The sequence below is a fragment of the Lolium rigidum genome, chromosome 5 (genome assembly GCF_022539505.1).
Source record: "Lolium rigidum isolate FL_2022 chromosome 5, APGP_CSIRO_Lrig_0.1, whole genome shotgun sequence".
In the NCBI taxonomy this organism is placed as follows: domain Eukaryota; kingdom Viridiplantae; phylum Streptophyta; class Magnoliopsida; order Poales; family Poaceae; genus Lolium; species Lolium rigidum.
Window position 1 is genome coordinate 172,111,810 of NC_061512.1, and position 13,435 is coordinate 172,125,244.

A 13,435-nucleotide genomic window follows, 5' to 3' on the forward strand; every position below is an offset into this window, starting at 1 on the left:
TGCAGCTCCTTGATGAAACCAGCTTCTCTCAGTCGATCAATCTCTGACAGCATAGCTTTGCGGTTTGGCTCCGAAAAACGCCGCAAAGGTTGTTTGATTGGTCTCGCTATTGGATCTAAGTTTAGGTGGTGCTCGGCAAGTTCCCCGGGTACTCCCGGCATGTCGGCTGGACACCATGCGAAGATTTTCCAGGTGCTCACGGAGGAACTCGACGAGCGCGCTTTCCTATGCGAGGTCCATGTCTGTCGCGATGGACGTCGTCTTCTTTGGATCTGTCGGGTGAATCTGCACCTCCTTGGAATCTTTCGTAGTATTAAAGGTTGGTTCTTTGTTAGGCCTCCCTACATCTGGCAGCACATCATAATCAGTCGTGAGCCTTAACGCCATGTATTCTGCTTGCATCCCGAAAGTTTCTGACAGTCGATGAAAATCCTTGTCACATTTATCGGCTAACGCGAAGCTTCCTTTGACTGTGATTGGTCACTTAGGTCCAGGTAACCTCCATAACAAGTATGTGTAATGTGGTACCGCCATAAACCTGGCATATGCTGGTCGTCCCAACAAGGCGTGATACTGCGACGGGAAATCCACGACTTCAAACTCCAGCCTTTCTATTCTGTAGTTCTCTCGGATCCCAAACTGAACGTCGAGATTAATCTTCCCCAACGGATAACTCGGCTTCTCTGGCGTGATGCCATGGAAACGTGTGTCGGTTGGTTTCAGATTTGCTAGAGATATGTTCATCTTCCTTAGTGTATCTGCGTACATAAGGTTTAGACTGTTGCTTCCATCTATGAATACTCGAGATACGTCGAATCCTGCGATTACTTCTGGTAAGATAAGTGCTGACTGCCCTGGTCGAGGAACTTGCTGCGGATGATCCGCTATTGTGAAGCCAATGTCTTGCCCTGACCAATTTAGGTACTCAATCGTTGGTGGAGGCATCTTTTCTACCATGAACACTTGTCGCGAGATTACTTTCTGAGCTCTATTGGATGGCCTACCCTTCTGAATCATCGAGACCGCTCCGTTGGAGTTGGGATCAACGTATGGAGGTGGTTGTGGTGCTGCCGCTATTCTGAGCTTGTGTCGATTTTTGTCCATAATTGCGGGAGGAGGTGGCAAGTGGATCTCACTCCTGGGCCCTTGAGGGTTTCTTCGCCTGAGCATTGGCTTGCCCTGCAAACCTTAGCATTGCCTGAAAAATTCGACAGTCCTTCTGCAGGTGTCCTGACTGTCTCTTCCCGTTGCTGTCGAGATAGAAGTGCATCTAACACGGCCCGTTCATCATGTCCTCGGGAGACACGAAAGGTCTCTGGAACCTTGGCCCACTATTTTGCCTGTTGTTTCGGGAGTCATCTCTATTGTCGCCTCGCTGCTCGTTGCTCCTTTGATAATCATATCTATTGCCTCCTCCAGCGCTTGCTCAAAATCCAGCCGAAATTTGACCAGGAGCGTCATAATTCGAGAATTGTCGAGAAAATCGACGTCTATTTTGAAAATTTCGACCACGGTCCTCCTCTGGTGACCTGTGCCGCTTGTTGTGAACAGCATCTTCTCCATCTGCCCACCTGTTTGCTATCTCCATCAACACTGATACTGTCTTTGGGTTGGTTCTCCCCAAGTCCTCGACAAAATCTCCTCGTCGGATTCCTGCGACAAACGCATCTATCGCTCTCTCGTTAGATATGTTCTCTGCCGAGTTTTTAATGATATTCCACCTTTGGATATATTTTCTCATTGATTCATCCTGTTTTTGTCGACATGCTCTCAACTCTTCTAACGATGCAGGTTTTTTGCAGGTAGATCGAAAGTTCTTGACAAACACATCCTCGAAACTGTCCCAGCTGTCGATGGAACCCGGGGAAGCTTCTTTATCCAAGACCTCGCGGCTCCACTTAAATGTACTTGGATGCTCTGCATGGCTGTTGCTCTGGTTCCTCCTATCAGCTTCACCGTCTCGAGATAATCGACTAGCCAATCCTCTGGATCTTGCAGGCCGTCAAACTTTTTGAAGTTATCGGGTAACTTAAAACCTGACGGAACTCGAGCTTTCCGGACCCTCCTTGTGAAGCACGGCAGCCCACACATGTCCTCATCATCTATCTCCGGGGAGTGCCGATGTTACCTTCTACTTTGTCGTGCTCTGTCCACCCGTGCTTGGGCTGCTATATCTCTTGCTCCACTTGTTCTCTCAGGACCTGGTGCTGCTGCAGCAGGTCGTGGACTATTTTGCCTTGCTGATCCTTCGGGAGGCGAAGTTACGAACGTCGTTCCCATGGCCCCAACTCCTGCCATAGCCATATTGTACAATGCTTCTCGTGGATCTCCGGGAGGTGGTTTGGATGCGAGGATGAATGCTTGCGTCACCATGTATCCAGCTTCTGGTGTCTTAGGGATAATGTTCCCTCTCGTGTCTATCGACATAAAGGACATATCGAGGTTTTGAACCAAGTTCTCCCTATCAGCCTCAGGTATGTTTTGCAGCCTACATCTTGCTCTGTTCCGAGCTTCTCTGTGGCTATCTCCCGAAGTTCCTGAATGTCGACTTAACTCCGCTCTTCGCCTGCTTGATGCGGAAGCTGCCTCCCTTCTTCTGTTCAGAGCAGATGTCTGTTTTTCCAATTCCCTTCCAGCTCAAGCGAGCCTATATTGGTATGCTTGCAATTCTTCCGTCGTAGCGGTTGTGGCCATTGGTTCTGAACCATCCATAGCTCTTGCGGCTCTATCCCATGCTGCTTGTGGAAGTTGAACCCTAACACGCGGTGTAGGCCCGCCATATTTATTGCCTAAACCTCGCCTTAGGTCAGAGGGATCGACATATGGATTTCCCAAATCGTCGAAAGCCTCCGATATCTCCTCCTGATCGCGACTTGTTTCTCCAATGGCATAAATCCGATGATATTTTGAATTCTGAACCTTGCTGGGTTTGGTGGCACCATCATAGAGATTGGTGAAGACCTTGCCAATGTTAGTGGACCTGTCGATGAGGTTGAAGCTGTCAACGCTGCTCGAGTCATCGCTTATATCTGAGTCCGCAGATGACTCGAAGGACATGTCGCTGAAGATCTTTGCGAGCTTTTCGCTTGCCCTGGTGCCGATGAAGCGTGGCGAAGAAGTCTCCTCGTCGCCTGACTTGATTGACCATGTTGAACTCGAAAAATCGGAATCGACCGCCGATAATCCCGATGAGATCGGAATTTCGAGACGATACGCTCCTTCTTTCTCGACGCGAAAGTGGAACCTTCCGAGCGTCAACTCCATAGGCTCCTCCAGATATATGCATCCAAACGGGAGGGCGGGTGATACGTCTCCGACGTATCGATAATTTCTTATGTTCCATGCCACATTATTGATGATATCTACATGTTTTATGCACACTTTATGTCATATTCGTGCATTTTCTGGAACTAACCTATTAACAAGATGCCGAAGAGCCGCTTGCTGTTTTCTCGCTGTTTTTGGTTTCAGAAATCCTAGTAAGGAAATATTCTCGGAATTGGACAAAATCAACGCCCGTGGTCCTATTTTGCCACGAAGCTTCCAGAAGACCGAAGAGTCAACGAAGTGGGGCCACGAGGTGGCCAGGAGGGCAGGCGGCGCGGCCCCACCCTTGGCCTGGGCCCCTCGCGACGCCCCCTGACCTACCCTTCCGCCTACAAATAGCCTTCGTCGCGAAACCCCCGACACCGAGAGCCACGATACGGAAAACCTTCCGGAGACGCCGCCGCCGCCAATCCCATCTCGGGGGATTCAGGAGATCGCCTCCGGCACCCTGCCGGAGAGGGGAATCATCTCCCCGGAGGACTCTACGCCGCCATGGTCGCCTCCGGAGTGATGTGTGAGTAGTTCACCCCTGGACTATGGGTCCATAGCAGTAGCTAGATGGTTGTCTTCTCCTCATTATGCTTAATTGTCGGATCTTGTGAGCTGCCGAACATGATCAAGATCATCTATCTGTAATTCTATATGTTGTGTTTGTTGGGATCCGATGAATAGAGAATACCATGTTATGTTGATTATCAATTTATATCTATGTGTTGTTTATGATCTTGCATGCTCTCCGTTATTAGTAGAGGCTCTGGCCAAGTTTTTACTCTTAACTCCAAGAGGGGGTATTTATGCTCGATAGTGGGTTCATGTCTCCGTGAATCCGGGGAAGTGACAGAAATCTCTAAGATTATGGATGTGCTGTTGCCACTAGGGATAAAACATTGATGCTATGTCCGAGGATGTAGTTATTGATTACATTACGCGCAATACTTAATGCAATTGTCTGTTGTTAGCAACTTAATACTGGGAAGGGGTTCGGATGATAACCCGAAGGTGGACTTTTTAGGCATAGATGCATGCTCGGATAGCGGTCTATGTACTTTGTCGTAATTCCCAATTAAATCTCACTATACTCATCATAATATGTATGTGCATGGTCATGCCCTCTTTATTTGTCAATTGCCCAACCGTAATTTGTTCACCCAACATGCTCGTTTATCTTATGGGAGAGACACCTCTAGTGAACTGTGGACCCCGGTCCAATTCTCTATACTGAAATACAATCTACTGCAATATCGTTCTACCGTTTTCTCGCAAACAATCATCTTCCACACTATACATCTAATCCTTTGTTACGACAAGCCGGTGAGATTGACAACCTCGCTGTTTCGTTGGGGCAAAGTACTTGGTTTGTGTTGTGCGAGGTTCCACGTTGGCGCCGGAATCCCCGGTGTTGCGCCGCACTACATCTCGCCGCCATCAACCTTCAACGTGCTTCTTGGCTCCTACTGGTTCGATAAACCTTGGTTTCATACTGAGGAAAAACTTGCCGCTGTACGCATCACACCTTCCTCTTGGGGTTCCCAACGGACGCATGATGTACGCGTATCAAGCTCTTTTTCTGGCGCCGTTGCCGGGGAACTGAAGAAAAGTTACATCACAGGAATCTCTAACTCCCACGTCAACTTTGCGCCAGCAGCTCTTTTTCTGGCGCCGTTGCCAGGGAGATCAAGACACGCTGCAAGGGGAGTCTCCACATCCCAATCTCTTTACTTTGTTTTTGTCTTGCTTAGTTTTATTTACTACTTTGTTTGCTGCACTAAATCAAAATACAAAAAATTTAGTTGCTAGTTTTACTTTATTTGCTATCTTGTTTGCTATATCAAAAACACAAAAAAATTAGTTACTCGCATTTACTTTATCTAGTTTGCTTTATTTACTACTGCTAAAATGGGTACTCCTGAAAATACTAAGTTGTGTGACTTCACAACCACAAATAATAATGATTTCTTATGCACACCTATTGCTCCACCTGCTACTACAAGCAGAATTCTTTGAAATTAAACCTGCTTTACTAAATCTTGTTATGCGAGAGCAATTTTCTCGGTGTTAGTTCCGATGATGCTGCTGCCCATCTCAATAATTTTGTTGAACTATGTGAAATGCAAAAGTATAAAGATGTAGATGGTGACATTATAAAATTAAAATTATTCCCTTTCTCATTAAGAGGAAGAGCTAAAGATTGGTTGCTATCTCTGCCTAAGAATAGTATTGATTCATGGACTAAATGCAAGGATGCTTTTATTGGTAGATATTATCCCCCAGCTAAAATTATATCTTTGAGGAGTAGCATAATGAATTTTAAACAATTGGATACTGAGCACGTTGCACAAGCATGGGAAAGAATGAAATCTTTGGTTAAAAATTGTCCAACCCATGGACTGACTACTTGGATGATCATCCAAACCTTTTATGCAGGACTGAATTTTTCTTCGCGGAACCTATTGGATTCAGCTGCTGGAGGTACCTTTATGTCCATCACTCTTGGTGAAGCAACAAAGCTTCTTGATAATATGATGATCAATTACTCCGAATGGCACACGGAAAGAGCTCCACAAGGTAAGAAGGTAAATTCTGTCGAAGAAACCTCTTCCTTGAGTGATAAGATTGATGCTATTATATCTATGCTTGTGAATGATAGGACTAATGTTGATCCTAATAATGTTCCGTTAGCTTCATTGGTTGCTCAAGAAGAACATGTTGATGTAAACTTCATTAAAAATAATAATTTCAACAACAATGCTTACCGGAACAATTCTAGTAACAACTATAGGCCATATCCTTATAATAATGGCAACGGCTATGGTAATTCTTATGGGAATTCTTACAATAATAATAGGAACACACCCCCTGGACTTGAAGCCATGCTTAAAGAATTTATTAGTACACAAACTGCTTTTAACAAATCTGTTGAAGAAAAGCTTGGGAAAATTGATATACTTGCTTCTAAAGTCGATAGTCTTGCTGCTGATGTTGATCTTTTGAAATCGAAAGTTATGCCTAATGAAAATCATCATAATAAAATTACTACTACAGCAAATGCCATCCAAGTTAGAATTAATGAGAATATAAGATTGATGGCCGAATTGCGTGCTAGGTGGGAAAGAGAAGAAAATGAAAAAGAAGATAATATAGCTAAAGTTTGGACTATTACCACCACTAGTAATGCTAATGCTACACATGTTGCTGCACCTCCTACTAATAATAATAAAAGAATTGGTATTAGCAATGTTTCTACTTCTAATGCAAAGCGCGAAAAGCTGCTCGAACTCGCTAAAACTGCTGAAACCGCTCGTGATAAAACTCGCTGAAATTTTTTCCAACATTGGGGATGATGATCCCATTGCTTTAGATTATAATGGTTTTAATTTTGATGATTGCCACATCTCTGAAGTTATAAAGTTCTTACAAAAACTTGCTAAAAGTCCTAATGCTAGTGCTATAAATTTGGCTTTCACGAAACATATTACAAATGCTCTCATAAAAGCTAGAGAAGAGAAATTAGAATGCGAAGCTTCTATTCCTAGGAAGCTCGAGGATGGTTGGGAGCCCATCATTAAGATGAAGGTCAATGATTTTGATTGTAATGCTTCATGTGATCTTGGTGCAAGTATCTCTGTTATGCCTAAGAAAATCTATAATATGCTTAACTTGCCACCATTGAAAAATTGTTATTTGGATGTTAATCTTGCTGATCATTCTACGAAGAAACCTTTGGGGAAAGTTGATAATGTTCGCATTACCGTTAACAATAACCTTGTCCCCGTTGATTTTGTTGTCTTGGATATTGAATGCAATGCATCTTGTCCCATTATATTGGGAAGACCTTTTCTTCGAACTGTTGGTGCTATCATTGATATGAAGGAAGGTAATATTAAATATCAATTTCCTCTCAAGAAAGGTATGGAACACTTCCCTAGAAAGAGAATGAAGTTACCTTTTGATTCTATTATTAGAACAAATTATGATGTTGACACTTCGTCTCTTGATAACACTTGATACACACTTTTTGCGCCTAGCTGAAAGGCGTTAAAGAAAAGCGCTTATGGGAGACAACCCATGTTTTTACTACAATATTTTGTTTTATATTTGAGTCTTGGAAGTTGTTTACTACTGTAGCAACCTCTCCTTATCTTAGTTTAGTGTTTTATTGTGCCAAGTAAAGTCGTTGATAGTAAGGTTCATACTAGATTTGGATTACTGCGCAGAAACAGATTTCTTTGCTGTCACGAATCTGGGCAAAATTCTCTGTAGGTAACTCAGAAAATTATGCAAATTTACGTGAGTGATCCTCAGATATGTACGCAACTTTCATTCAATTTGAGAATTTTCATTTGAGCAATTCTGGTGCCTCAATAAAATTCGTCATTACGAACTGTTCTGTTTTGACAGATTCTGCCTTTTATTTCGCATTGCCTGTTTTGATATGTTCGATGGATTTTTCGATTCCTTTGACTTTCAGTAGCTTTGTGCAATGTACAGAAGTGTTAAGAATGATTATGTCACCTCTGAACATGTATATTTTGATTGTGCACTAACTCTCTAATGAGTTGTTTTGAGTTTGGTGTGGAGGAAGTTTTCAAGGATCAAGAGAGGGAGATGATACAACATGATCAAGGAGAGTGAAAGCTCTAAGCTTGGGGATGCCCCGGTGGTTCACCCCTGCATATATCAAGAAGACTCAAGCGTCTAAGCTTGGGGATGCCCAAGGCATCCCCTTCTTCATCGACAACATTATCAGGTTCCTCCCCTGAAACTATATTTTTATTCCATCACATCTTATGTGCTTTGCTTGGAGCGTCAGTTTGTTTTTGTTTTTTTGTTTGGTTTGAATAAAATGGATCCTAGCATTCTTTGTGTGGGAGAGTGACACGCTCCGCTGTTGCATATGGACAAGTATGTCCTTAGGTTTACTCATAATATTCATGGCGAAGTTTCTTCTTCGTTAAATTGTTGTATGGTTGGAATTGGAAAATGATACATGTAGTAATTGCTAAAATGTCTTGGGTAATGTGATACTTGGCAATTGTTGTGCTCATGTTTAAGCTCTTGCATCATATACTTTGCACCTATTAATGAAGAAATACATAGAGCATGCTAAAATTTGGTTTGCATATTTGGTCTCTCTAAGGTCTAGATAATTTCTAGTATTGAGTTTGAACAACAAGGAAGACGGTGTAGAGTCTTATAATGCTTACAATAAGTCTTTTATGTGAGTTTTGCTGCACCGGTTCATCCTTGTGTTTGTTTCAAATAGCCTTGCTAGCCTAAGCCTTGTATCGAGAGGGAATACTTCTCATGCATCCAAAATCCTTGAGCCAACCACTATGCCATTTGTGTCCACCATACCTACCTACTACATGGTATTTCTCCGCCATTCCAAAGTAAATTGCTTGAGTGCTACCTTTAAACAATTCAAAATTTATTACCTCTGATTTGTGTCAATGTTTTATAGCTCATGAGGAAGTATGTGGTGTTTATCTTTCAATCTTGTTGGGCAACTTTCACCAATGGACTAGTGGCTTCATCCGCTTATCCAATAATTTTGCAAAAAGAGCCGGCAATGGGATTCCCGGTCCCAAATTAATTAATAAAAATAGACACTCCTCCATGGTATGTGATTGTTGGACGGCACCCGAAGGATTCGGTTAGCCATGGCTTGAGAAAGCAAAGGTGGGGAGGAGTGTCATCATAATAAAACTAAAATAAAAAGGCACTCCTTCATGGTATGAGATTGTTGGCAGGCACCCGAAGGATTCGGTTAGCCATGGTTTGTGAAAGAAAGGTTGGAAGGAGTGCCGCACAAAAATAAAAATAAAATGGGAGCCGCTCTTTGAAGGTTTGTCTGGCAAGGGGGTTAGAGTGCCCACTACCATTCGTTGACAACAACAAACACCTCTTAAAATTTTACTTTTATGCTCTCTATATGTTTTCAAAATCAAAGCTCTAGCACAAATATAGCAATCGATGCTTTCCTCTTTGAAGGACCATTCTTTTACTTTCATGTTGAGTTAGTTCACCTATTTCTCTCCACCTCTAGAAGCAAACACTTGTGTGAACTGTGCATTGATTCCTACATATTTGCATATTGCACTTGTTATATTACTTTACATTGACAATATCCATGAGATATACATGTTATAAGTTGAAAGCAACCGCTGAAACTTCATCTTCCTTTGTGTTGCTTCAATACCTTTACTATGAATTATTGCTTTATGAGTTAACTCTTATGCAAGACTTATTGATGCTTGTCTTGAAGTACTATTCATGAAAAGTCTTTGCTATATGATTCACTTGTTTACTCATGTCATATACATTATTTTGATCGCTGCATTCATTACATATGCTTTACAATAGTATGATCAAGGTTATGATGGCATGTCACTCCAGAAATTATCTTTTTTATCGTTTACCTGCTCGGGACGAGCAGAAACTAAGCTTGGGGATGCTGATATGTCTCCGACGTATCGATAATTTCTTATGTTCCATGCCACATTATTGATGATATCTACATGTTTTATGCACACTTTATGTCATATTCGTGCATTTTCTGGAACTAACCTATTAACAAGATGCCGAAGAGCCAGTTGCTGTTTTCTGCTGTTTTTGGTTTCAGAAATCCTAGTAAGGAAATATTCTCGGAATTGGACGAAATCACGCCGAGGGTCCTATTTTGCCACGAAGCTTCCAGAAGACCGAAGAGTCAACGAAGTGGGGCCACGAGGTGGCCAGGAGGGTAGGCGGCGCGGCCCCACCCTTGGCCGCGCCGACCTGTCTCCTGGGCCCCTCGCGACGCCCCGACCTACCCTTCCGCCTACAAATAGCCTTCGTCGCGAAACCCCCGCATCGAGAGCCACGATACGTAAAACCTTCCGGAGACGCCGCCGCCGCCAATCCCATCTCGGGGGATTCAGGAGATCGCCTCCGGCACCTGCTCGGAGAGGGGAATCATCTCCCCGAGGACTCTACGCCGCCATGGTCGCCTCCGGAGTGATGTGTGAGTAGTTCACCCCTGGACTATGGGTCCATAGCAGTAGCTAGATGGTTGTCTTCTCCTCATTATGCTTAATTGTCGGATCTTGTGAGCTGCCGAACATAATCAAGATCATCTATCTGTAATTCTATATGTTGTGTTTGTTGGGATCCGATGAATAGAGAATACCATGTTATGTTGATTATCAATTTATATCTATGTGTTGTTTATGATCTTGCATGCTCTCCGTTATTAGTAGAGGCTCGGCCAAGTTTTTACTCTTAACTCCAAGAGGGGGTATTTATGCTTGATAGTGGGTTCATGTCTCCGTGAATGCGGGAAGTGACAGAAATCTCTAAGATTATGGATGTCTTGTTGCCACTAGGGATAAAACATTGATGCTATGTCCGAGGATGTAGTTATTGATTACATTACGCGCAATACTTAATGCAATTGTCCGTTGTTAGCAACTTAATACCGGAAGGGGTTCGGATGATAACCCGAAGGTGGACTTTTTAGGCATAGATGCATGCTGGATAGCGGTCTATGTACTTTGTCGTAATGCCCAATTAAATCTCACTATACTCATCATAATATGTATGTGCATGGTCATGCCCTCTTTATTTGTCAATTGCCCAACTGTAATTTGTTCACCCAACATGATGTTTATCTTATGGGAGAGACACCTCTAGTGAACTGTGGACCCCGGTCCAATTCTCTATACTGAAATACAATCTACTGCAATACTGTTCTACTGTTTTCTGCAAACAATCATCTTCCACACTATACATCTAATCCTTTGTTACAGCAAGCCGGTGAGATTGACAACCTCGCTGTTTCGTTGGGGCAAAGTACTTGGTTTGTGTTGTGCAGGTTCCACGTTGGCGCCGGAATCCCTGGTGTTGCGCCGCACTACATCTCGCCGCCATCAACCTTCAACGTGCTTCTTGGCTCCTACTGGTTCGATAAACCTTGGTTTCATACTGAGGGAAAACTTGCCGCTGTACGCATCACACCTTCCTCTTGGGGTTCCCAACGGACGTGTGCTGTATGCGTATCAGCGGGTGAGGAACAAAATCGACTAGACCAGTTTCGATCTGTTTACCTCGATCCATCGCGTTGCTTGCTGTTGATGAAGTCGACGATCTTGAACGTGCCATCGAGATCAGATCCTTGACGCCTCTAATTCCCACAGACGGCGCCAATTGACAAGGGATTAACTTGTCAATGCCTACGGGTTGTAGACTAGGGTTTTAGTCAGAAGTAGAGGGCAAGTAGATCTCGAAGGTTTCAGCCGAAAAGTGCTCGATGATATGAAAACTAGGGTTTGTGAGACAATGAATCGATGCTTTCTTTGTCCCTCGACTCCCCCTTATATAGGAGGCGGATCCGAGGATTTCGTAATACACAAGTTACTGAGTCCGGGAGGGTTTCCAACTCATCCCGCAAGATTACAAGTATTGTCTCCTAATACAACTCTAGCTTTCCTTAATAGTAATCTTGGGCTTCCGATTCTTCTTATCCTTCGGGTCGTGGGCCTTCAGTAAACCCCGGGTACCATCTTCGGCAGGCCCATTGGGGATGCCTATGTCAACTGCCAAACCTGGCCAAAGCTTAGTCAAACTTGATTATATTATATGTAATTAGTATCGTTGGATTCATATTGAAAATCGCTTTTTAATGATACTAATTTCATACAAACAATCTTTATCTATTTAAAGTAATTCTTAGTCAAACAAAAACACGTAAATCGAGGACACCTTATTCCTTAAAATGGAGGTAGCATTGGGTTGGTTGGGAAAAGATGAAAATGCCCAAGGAGGAAGACAATTTGGGTTTCCAAGATTTATACTCATTCAACCTAGCTATGCTTGCCCGACATGGATGGAGGCTATTTCAAGCAAATATTATCCGGATGAGTTATGTTTGGAGGAGTATCCTTAAGGGCCTTGATGTTTTGCGAGAAGGGATAATTTGGATAATTGGTGATGGTTCCAGTGTCCGTATATGGGCAGATCCGTGGCTCCCTACAGGTGTAACACGACGTCCATCCACCCACAAAGGTGACTGCGAGCTTGATCTAGTTTCTGAGCCGATTGACGAAGCAATGGTGACCTGGAAGAAGGAGGTGCTCGAACAACACTTCAGGCCAGATGATGTCCTCCGTCCGAACTGTGGGTACTTTTTGGCATGGCATTTTGATAGTAAATGGTTGTTCACTATCAAATCGCCTATAAAGTTCATATTGCATCAGAGAAACGAGCTGCGGTGAAGCAAGATGGGCAGAATTCTGAGGTAATGTCAATCAAGCAAGAGGTTTTTCGGAAGCTTTGGAAGGTTGAGTGCCCACCGAAAGTTCATCATTTTCTGTGGAGGCTTGCACATAACAGCCACCCTCTTTATATGCACATTGCGAGAAGGGGAGTGGAGCTTGATACTCGTTGAGCAGTGTGTCATAAATTTTTCGAAGATGGTGGTCATTTTTTCTCAAGTGCAAGTATGCAAAACAACGATAGCGTGTTCTTCTCCTTGAAGATGTCTAAAACTTTTATCCTGCTCCTCAACACTAGAAATGGTACAAGAAGTATTGAACTTTCCCACAGAAGTGAAACTATTGAATGTTTCCTTTTTATGGAGCTGCAGCAGCTGCTGGTCTGAATGTAAGAGCATCTCCACCAGCGCCTCCCATAGCGGGCCCGGGAGCGAAAATGGGCTCACACCAGCGTGCCCCAAACGGTGTTGGCTAGTTTTCGAGCCCAATAGAAGCGCCGATAACCCCGTGCCTGCCCCATGGCCAAGGGCGCGAACCGGGCGTGCCGGCGCCTCGCGAGGCGGAAAATTTTGGGCGTGGGAGCCACATGTCAGCCACACATCCCCAAATTATACATCTTCTCCACCAACCCGTCCCCTCCGCTGCTCATTTCTCCTGCCCGCCGCTCCATCTCCCATCATGCCTTCAACCCGAAAAATCCTCGTTGCCGCCATGGCACCGAAGAGAAAGGCTCCGGTGAAGGCGCCGCCAAAGCCGCGCACTGGTGTCTACGCACGCTTTTATTCTTGTAGACAGTGTTGGGCCTCCAATTGCAGAGGTTTGTAGAATAGCAGCAATTTCCATTAAGTAGTAACCCA